Raw genomic sequence first — 10036 nt, 5'->3', positions numbered from 1 at the left:
TAATGACATAATCCTTTGTCATTGACTCACTCTCACTGCCATAGATCTGGCTCCTCTAAGATGAGTTTGCTGTAAAGTTAGTGAATATCGTGTAATCATCATTCTCTATATGATCCAATGGCTAGGAAGATAACCACATCTCCCTATGAAACATAAAGATTTTTTGTTTTTGGGTGTAGCTATTTCCACCCTACTAATTTCTTAGTTCACCCTATCAACATTCATATTATTGAAAGACTATATTACCCAAGTCCAAAATGACTAATAAGTACACAAATTTTCTAAAATCCAAATTTGTAAGGAAAACTAATTATATAACTAATTAATTAAATACAAAAGCTACTTAATTTCTCATTGGATAACATTGATTTTCATCTTCTCCACCCAAATTTGAATTTATTACTACTTTTTCTATTTTTTTGTTGATTCTTCATCGTTAATTCGTTATTCAATTCACAAAACCATTAGTGTTGAATTCATCAAAATCTTTGCAACACCCTTTGTGAACACCGAAAGTAAATATTTAAAACATGAAGAAGAAGAAGAAAAAATCAATTTCTTCCTCGTTAACCACAGTTGTGAACTTACTAATTTTTTGACATAGATTGTAATAGATGAATATTGAAACGGGCAATGATAAAAGAGGTCATTTTGAAGTGCCTTATTATAATTTAGGTAACACAAATGTCCCTATGATAATTAAGGTCACCTCTTAATAACCTGTCACTAAACTTAAGCTTAATTACCAAAGCTGCCACTACACTCTCTCTCCCCTCCCCCTCCCCCTCATATCGTCGCTTTTACCCTTAGCTCAGGGCTCCGACCTCTCAACCCCTAAATCGAAGCTCGTCTGGATCGTCTCGACATCTGCGGTATGGCCTCGTCGTTGGACCTAAGCCTCAATCTTGCTGGAACAACACTGATGGCGAGCCAGAGGTGATGCAGAGGCATTTGAGGAGAGAAGCGAAGAGCCCAAGTAGAGCAGAGTCGTCGAGAGAAGCCAATTTCGGGTTCCGACCGATGGAAAATCGGAGAATTCTCAGCAGCAGCAACTGCAAACTAGTGGACGCGTCATCGGTAGAGAGTGGGTGATCGTCGTCAGAAGTGAGTCCTCCCGGGCGGCGAAGTCAGTACGAATTTGATGAGAGTTTTAGTGGAAGTGAGTATCAGAGGCTTCCTCCTCCCCACAATTGGAAACAGTTGAGCTCTCTCTCTCTCTCTCTCTCTCAAGTTGGCTTCGACGTCCTCTTTGACTATCTCAAAGTAAATTTCATCACTTTCTAGAATTTAGTAGTTGATTAACTGATTCAATTCAAGTATGTATTTGAGCTCTGGTAGGTATTAATGGAGTATTGACAGTTCTGATACTTGAATTAGAGGGGCCAATTGCACATATGAAGATCATTCATAGTATTGATCATTCTTGATTAACAATTTAAGATAGACATACATATCAACACACAGACATATATACATACACTATGACTTGCACTTGGGCACATGAGAGCGTCTTTGAGAACACCATAGCTAAAGGGGGTTCATTTTTGTGTTTATCATCACGTGAAAATTAAAATGTTTTTTTTTTTTGTTGGAACAATTTGTGAATGTGCTTATGTGTTTTGCTGGACACTAAGTGGAGCATTGGAAAAGCTATGATCTTTGCTATAGTTTTTGTTTATTTATTATGCTTATTCAATTAGTTCACTTGATCTATGCTTATTGTGATAGGTTGTATTGTAATGTAAGTCCGTACAAAAGTGTCTGCTGTAGTTCCATCTTTCCTAATCAAGAAGCTGTCTTTGGATTTTGTGCTTTTTGATCTCTGTCTCTCTTTTTCTTTTTCTTTTTCTTTTTCTGGAGACCATTGAATTTGTCTAGTAACATTGGTTTGGATTGTTAGTTCATGAGATAGTTATCATGTAAATGTAAACTGCTATCCAAATTATCCTTTTTCGATAAATTGTTTGTGATTATTAGCATTTTGGAACATGTTTCCCAAAGGTATGTACCGATATGTTAACTGCAGAACCAACTCTTCATAAAGTGGTCTACTATGACATGAAGCTTATTATTATAAATGCTTTTGTGATCACCAGTATCCAATTTGCTTGCAAAATTTAGAACCAATTAGCTATTGTAATTGCTCTCTGTTCGTTATGGTGCAATTTAGTATTTGCCAACTCAACTGAACTCGGTCTCCAATGGTAATTTCCGAACTTGTTTTCTAATTACGATGCCATTTTTGAATCTAATATAGGTTTTGGGTGCTGAATGATTTGAATTATGTAATAATTGCATATCACTGATAATGTCACTAATTAAGTCATTGATCAAGTCACTAGTCATGTCACTGGCCAGTGAAGTCATTGGCTAGGCCAGGTCCCTAGTTAGTGAGGTCACTGTTAACCTCAAGTTACTGGCCATGTGACTGGTCATGTCACAGTCATGAACATGTCATTGATGATCTTCTCATTTTTAAAATTTTGTACAGGATACACAAACAGGACACATGGGCCAGGGTAAAAGAAAACAGAGGGAAGAAAGTGAAGAAGAAGCAGAAGTTCTAGCCAGGAAGAAAAAGAAGAGTAGCAAGGAAAAAGGAAATTTTAGAAATTTGTTTATGGCTTAAGATGTCACTGACCTGGCTAATTGTAAACTCTAGCCTACCAAATCAAATAACTTTTTTATCTTTTTATGGTGTCATTAGTATGTTTAGTTTTCCTTAATGAGCCACCAGCGACCATGAACTTTTCTTATTGTAACGCACTACTGCAACACTGGGATTTGCAGCGGTGCAAGATGCAATTCATGATAGAGTTATTTTTTCTGGTTTGAAAAACTCACAAGGAGGTTGCAAGACTTGTAGAGTCAATACAAAGGCTTTACGAAAAATGCTTAGGTTACTCTCTCTGAGAGGTAGGTGCCTGGCGGAGATTCTGCAAATTGGGCCGGAGGAGATGGGTTTTCCCTCTCATCTGGTCATCAGGAGATTGAAGGCGATGAGGTTTATCGTTGTCGGTGTTGGGTTCAAAATTGCACAGAGTGTAAAATGTCACCCAACGTAATTTCACTCGTATTCATTAACAGAACAGAGTTTTAATTATTTCGGGTTCGACCCATTCAAGACAGAATGTGTCTCTTAATTACAATCCCCTGTTACAAGAGAAACACCCTTTGATTCCATTTATAAAGAAACCAGTGTGTGGTTGTTTGTTTTTGCGGCTGCACTCGAATTTTGGAATGAGTTGCCTACGTACCCGGGAAGGGATCAAGCCACTCGTAGTTCAAGAGTTCCAATGAGTGAATGACCCATTGGAAGGCTTGGATTTTTAGAATATGAATAGTGTTTGGGATGCGGTTGCATCTAGATCATTTGATTCCAGATTGTCTACATACCCTTGCAGGATCAAACCACATGTAGTTCCAGCATTTGGGATTTAAATGGGTAATCTACCCATTTACTTTTGGATTTGTGTTTGAGATATTTGTGAGGGTTTAGAGCCCTTGCATTTGTTTTTGGGTAATTTGGGAATGATTTGATTTTTCTGGTGTTTGGGTGAATTTGACTGCTGGAGTCAGGGATTCGGATTGGCTGAATTTGACTGGTGGAGTCAGGGATTCGATTTGAATTTGTGGTTGCATCTAGTGGGTCGCTAGATTGCCTACATACCCTGTAAAGGGATCAAACCATTGTAGTTCTAATTTTGTGGCTTTGAGCTTTCTTGGTTTTGTACCAAAAGGATTTTCATTTTGGGTTTCGAAGCATTTTTTCACGAAACCAATGCTCGGGTATTTACTTTGGACACCCGCGAAGCTAAGTATACTCAGAATCATGTGTCTGGAACCCAGAGGCATCCATCGAGCTTTTTCTTTCGGGCATTCTCGATTTAGGCAGCCACGAGACAAGTCTTGAAATTAGAATTTTCCGAGTTGCAATGGGAGGCTTTCAAATATTGGGAAGAAGGCCAATCCATCATGATAACTTGGTTTGATATTTGCAAACCCGTTGCATGAGTTCCACATGAACCACACAAATATTGAGAAAGTTCTCCATTATGTTTGGAGTCAATTGTCACCTTCTTAATTAAAGACATGGGAAATTAGTTTATCTCCATGTTCTTAATTGACTGGAAGATTCCATCTACTGCGTCTCATGCAATCCTTTTTATTTTATTTTAAAAGGTTGCTCTCTTACTCGAAAAAAAAACTTGGAGGCTTTCTATATATGCTTGTTCCAAAGTCTTCTGCGTAAGAGTATTTAGCATACTCCATGACCTGGTCTCAATTCCCATGCTGTGCTTCCACTTTACAATTTGTATATTTTTTGTGTGTAGTGCAACATGTATCTATCTCCCTTCATACAAAGTGACAAGACTATGAACAAAAATAACTCTTTTAATTGTTATCTTTCTTCTGTATTTTTTGTATTTACTCATTCTCTTGCATAATTGGGAGATCATGCAATAACGTGGCTCTCTAAAGGGTGCCCTCATGCATGTCTAGTTTGACGTGTTAGCAGCTTAGCTTCGAGGATCATAGTCAAACCACATACAATGCTTCATGGTTTTGAGCAGAGGCTTTGCTTCAGGCTTCAGGCTTTCTTGCGTTGCCTTGGTCTCTAACTTGAAGAATCCTGGAGTTTTATTTACTGGATTTGAATCTTCTTTGTTGGTGATTTTTGAAGGCTGAGAAGTCATGATGGAATGTGGGCTTTATCTTTGGAACCACCACTCCATCATGGCCTTCAGAGCGCATATGCTTCGAAGACACTGCTATGAAAAGCCATCGGAGACGCTGCTGCGGGATTGTCATAGGGACGCTGCCCGGCATTGTCATCATGGTCTTCGACGTGGCTTATGGAGACGCCGCTCCGGCATGTTTGTTGAGCATGGGGCCTTTAACACCTGCGAGCAAAAAATGATGGAGGACGATGAGAGACGGATTTGAACCTTGGATTGAATGAAACTTCTTCTCCTATGGCTCCTGCTTTTTTTCCGTCTGTGCTTCTCTGTGCTGCTACCTCTTCACATTGATCTCCCCTTTTTGCTCTTCATGTGGTGCTTATATACTGCACTATAGATGAGTTTGTCTTGCAATCAACCCGGAGGGTTTTGGAGTTCCACTCCAATTGAAATTGTTTGAGAACTTGTATCCCAAAAACCTGTGAAGACTGCAGCTCTTGCCTTTACAATTGAATTGTTATCTAGACTCTTGACAAAGCTAGGAGTCTGAACACGTTTTTTTTTTTTTTTTTAACCCAATATAGTCCAGCTTGACGACTCTTAAGCCTTTTCTTTTGCTTAGAGATCCAATAGCTATGAATCTCATCCATTCTTTCTTTTCTTCTTTTTTTTTCTTGCTTTATTTTAAATTAGAGGCTTTTAATTTTAAATAAAGCACTCACATTTTCCTGCGGTGGACAGGCCTCGTTATAATTGGGTATGTGGATTTTTTTCGTTTCAACAGTCGGCGTCTCAAAATTTTATTTTTTGTTCTTTGGTTCGGGGTCGGGTGCCTTGGCAGCAACGATGGTGCTCCTGGGTCGCGCGAGGCAGCGACACTGGGATGTGTTCCTGGGCAACCTGGATCGGTGATGGTTCCGGGGTCTCGTTGCTTGGTGCTGACTAAGCTAAACGATCTGGTGGCCACTGGTGGACAGGTTGCGGACTGGAGTTCCGGGCGGTGGCCTGGGGTGGGATCTCAACTTTTGTTGATGGCGGCCGCGAATTGCAACACCAACCTGGCTTGGGGTTGTGGTGACGATGACCTCTTGCTAAAGGGACACTTTGGTGTTCTTGGACTGGGATTGGCTGTGGCTTGGTGCGGCAAAGGATGTGGCGGGCAGTAGGGTCTAATCTTCTTGGCCGACGTCGTTGAAGGGAGGTGGACTAGTGGTTGGCGGCTGTTGGATGGGGTGCCCAAGTGGTTGGGTGGCCTCATCAATTATATTAGGCCTCTATCTGCTAGGGTTTTGTGTTTGGGTCTGGGCCTATTTCTTTGGGCTTGGATTTTATTTATCTTTTACTATTTTTATGTTGTAAAGACTCTCTTTCCTCTGGGGAAAGAGTTCATTGCATCTCTCCAAGAATATGTCGCCAAGAATGTCCACAGCATCTGTGCCCCTTTGATTCTCATGGGTGCTTTAGGGCAGTTTTGGCTCTGCGTCATGATTTTTAAAAATATTGAATTACTTAGGTAGTGACTCTTTTGACAGTCCCACAGGGATAGGTTATCATGTGTAATTTCGCTGATCAATGGAATGAGTTAATAATTTTCTCAAAAAAAGGTTGCAAGACTTGTAATTTATTTATTATTATTATCAATATTGGACGTGCCAAGACATATAAATTCTTACATCATATACTAATTTTAGATTAGTTATATTATATTTAAGGGGTAAGAAGGTAAATAATGAAATTAAAATTTAAAAGCTAAGACAAAAAGTTTTCCACTCTCCCTAGGTAATTTCCACGTTTTAGATAACATTCCACACTCAAGCACATCTTAGCAATTGCTAACACGTCTTTTTTTTTTTTTTTTTTTGTCTGTAATTAGACAATACCGATCACATGTGAAATGACTATCCACCATTTTTCGCACGGGCGCTCTTTATTAATTGTATGTTTCTGCAAAGATTTATGCAAATATTCAGCTCTTTTGGATGTTAACACTCATTATAGATGGTAGATTCAACAGTGGATCTAGGGGTCATCATAGGCCGGGTTAGGGCCGGCCCTACCCCAAATTTTAGGGCTTAGGGCCGGGCCGGGCCAAAGTCAACAAAATTTAAGGCCGGGTAGGGTAGAGCCGGGGGCTTAAATATGCTAACCCTTATCCGCCCGAGCCGCTAAGGTTGAAAGGGCAAGGTCGGGCAGGCCCTCTGAATAGGGCCAAAATGGGCCAAAAATGGCCTTATTTTATTTAACAAAAAGAAATACTTTTTTTTTTTTTATCTTAAAATGTGGCTCAATAATTATATAGGTAATACAAGACTCATTATTTTTGTTGATCATATTTAATACACACACACACACACACATACATATATATTGAAATTAACTTGTAACATTATAAATATGACTAAATACTATTTAGTCCTTGAGCTTTTGACCAAAAAACGCTTCAATCCCTGACCTTCTAATTTCACACGTTTAGTCCTTGTACTTCAAAATTTCGGACCAATAGGTCCTTTCCGTTACTCTCTGTCCAAAACCACAGTTAAGTAGCTAACGTGGCAATTTTTTGACACCAAAATGTCTATTATGCCCTCAGTTCCTTTTTTGTTTTTATTTATTTATTTATTTATTTTTCCTTTTTTCTGTTTATCTATTCTTCTTCTTCCACCTCTCCTTCTTCGTCTGCAACTCTTCAATGTCATGCCCTCACTTCCTCACTCTTCTTAAATCCCTCGTCTCTATTTCTCTTCCTTCCTCAGATCTCTCTCTCTCTCTCTCTCTCTCTCTCTCTCTCTCTCTCAGTTCTCATGGCTTTGATGATAGAGAATTGTGGTGAAGGCATGGAGGGTGGGTCGGTGACAATTGCAGCGATCGAGGGACATGATTTGATTTTGTTTTTGGGGAGCTGGGTTTTGGGCGATGGAGCAGTGGCGTTGGTGATGGCGTTGGGGATTGGGGCATGGATTTGGAGGCGGCAGTGAGGAGGGTGAGTCAGAAATTTCTGGGCTTTGTCCAACAACATGAAAATGCTCAGATTGACGACGGCGGGGAGAAGACATGAGGAGCCCAAGTGGCAGGCGATGAGGATGAGGAGATGGGCTATGCTTTGATTTTTGATTATCATAATCAGATTATCCCTCCCTTCCTGCTCCCGAAGCTTGAATCCCGAAGCCAGAGTTTCCCATGACTCGAATTCGGCCAGAAATGCTGCAGCTAGATCCGCCATCGATGAGGCACTGGGTCAGCTTCAAAGGGTTCTCTTCTTCTTCCTCAAGGCCATTCCGAGCCCAACCCCAAGGCCATGATCGATCCTAAGGCCCAAGGAGGCGGCTTTGTTCTGGAAGAGGAGCACTCAAGTGAGTCTGATTTGCATGTGTGTTCGATTTGAATGGTGAAGCTTTGATCTTGGTTAGAAGTTAGGTTATTTGATCAATTCTGGAGTTTTTGTTCGTTGATTTTGGAAATTTAATTTGAAGTTTTGATGATGGCTTAGGTCGAGATTTTAGAATGTGTTAGGTTTCTATGTCAATTTCAGAGAGTCCACTATGGTTTTTTGGGATACATGAATGGGTCTTGAACTGTTATTTGCCTTGTATCAATTGGAATTTTTGATTGAGAGTAGAGACGACTCTGCTCATGAATGAGGAGACGATGAGCGGAAGTAGATGTAGATTGGGGAGGAGATGCCAGATTGAGTTTGAAGTTGCAGAACTTGACGGCGGGGATTTCGTGGAGCTGGAAGAAGGAAGAAGAAGAAGAAATAAAATGGAAAAAAAAAATTATAAAAAAAATAAAAATGAGGGTATAATAGACATTTTAGTGTTAAAAAATTGTCACGTCTCTACTTAACGGTGGTTTTGGACGGAGAGTAACAGAAATGACCTATTGGTCCGAAATTTTGAAGTACAAGAACTAAACGTGTGAAATTAAAAGGCCAGGGACTAAAGTGTTTTTTAAAAGCTCAAGAACTAAACAGTATTTAGTCCTTATAAATATTAGTTTAGGTGGTTATATTCAATTAACTATGTGTCTAAATCTCCCAAAATTAATTGTTAATTAACAATGGAAACAAAAATTAAAGAAAATAAAGCTTAGGACATCATTTACAAAGAAGTTATAGGAAAAAAAAAACATATTTAAAAAAAAAAGGAATATAGGAAATTATTAGGGCTTAATTGGGCGGGCTTAAAGGGTCGGGTCGGGCTTGGCCCTAACAGACTCAAACGGGCCGGGCTTCATTTGCATGGCCCATACCCTAACCCTATTTGAGAAAGGGTCGGGCCAGGTAGGGCTTCGGCCCACGGGTTTAGGGTCGAAGGGCCAAATGATGACCCCTAAGTGGATCCATGTACAAGGCTACCTATGCTGCAACCCAACACAAATTTATCTAAGGAATAATTTCAATTTACCTGTGGTTTCAATTTAATCAGTAACACCCTTAAATTTTTTAATTTCATCTGTCGTGTTCAATTTCATTCGCTCCGTCCAAATTGAACATTAAATCTAACGGTGGAGCCCACTTCAGAGGGCTAAAATGGTAATTTCAAGCCAAAAAAAAAACCACGACAAAAAAACCATATGTTCTTCTTCCCCTGATCCTCCTCTCCCCAACAATCATGTCAATCTCCGACCCACCCCCCCCCCCCCCCTTACTCCGACCAACTTGACTCCGACCCCGATCGAGATTATCATCATGCTAGTGTTGTCGAGGATCAGCTTGAGGAAAACGCATAAGCTAGTTAAACCCGCAAAAATGGGAAGGTTTTGCTACTCTCTCAAAGCTACTGCTAAATCCTTTTTAGAGTAAGGTCATAGATAGGTTCTTGATGCAGATTAAAGATGAAGGGATGGTTTTTAGAGGCATGAACCCATCATCCAAAAACCTCGCAATCGAAGGCCTCCCCAAATCGATCACAACCTCAATCAGGGGAGGCCGGGAGTGAATAATCAAGTCCAAGTTCAATTTATATTATTCAGAAAACCCATTTGAAGATTCAAGATACGTTTTCATAGAGATTTTTGATGTTGTATTGTAATTGAAGCCTCTGATTGCGATTGCGTGGAATGAAGGGCACGTTTACTTACTTGGAATGGAATGGAATGTAATGGAATGATTACGGAGTAAAAACACCCCTGTGTTTACTAACACATAAAGGAATCGGCATAATTCCAGGTAAAAGAATTCCTGTGTTTACTAACACATGAAGGAATCGGAATTGGTGTAGGTCCCACCTATTTATCAGGAATCGATTCCTGAATACTCAGGAATTCGATTACGAAGGGGGGAGATGGGATTAGGAATCATTCCTCTGAAATCAATACCGATTCATTTCTTCTCCCATTCCACTTGTCTCCGATTT

General features: G+C 39.9%; 1 long non-coding RNA gene across 2 annotated transcripts; it reads left to right on the top strand.

The window, feature by feature from the left end:
* Positions 1–750: 750 nt before the first annotated feature.
* On the top strand, positions 751–2839 carry LOC112179738. Of its 2 annotated transcripts, none has more exons than XR_002927877.2 (2): positions 751–1263; positions 2492–2839. It is a non-coding gene; the product is annotated as an uncharacterized LOC112179738 (long non-coding RNA). The 2 variants fall into 2 exon arrangements; XR_005802859.1 differs by having other exon boundaries at positions 752–1199.
* The last annotated feature ends 7197 nt before the right edge of the window (positions 2840–10036 follow it).

The sequence above is a fragment of the Rosa chinensis genome, chromosome 7 (assembly GCF_002994745.2).
Source record: "Rosa chinensis cultivar Old Blush chromosome 7, RchiOBHm-V2, whole genome shotgun sequence".
In the NCBI taxonomy this organism is placed as follows: domain Eukaryota; kingdom Viridiplantae; phylum Streptophyta; class Magnoliopsida; order Rosales; family Rosaceae; genus Rosa; species Rosa chinensis.
Note: the sequence above shows the minus strand (reverse complement) of the source record. Positions and strands in the feature narration are given on the sequence as shown.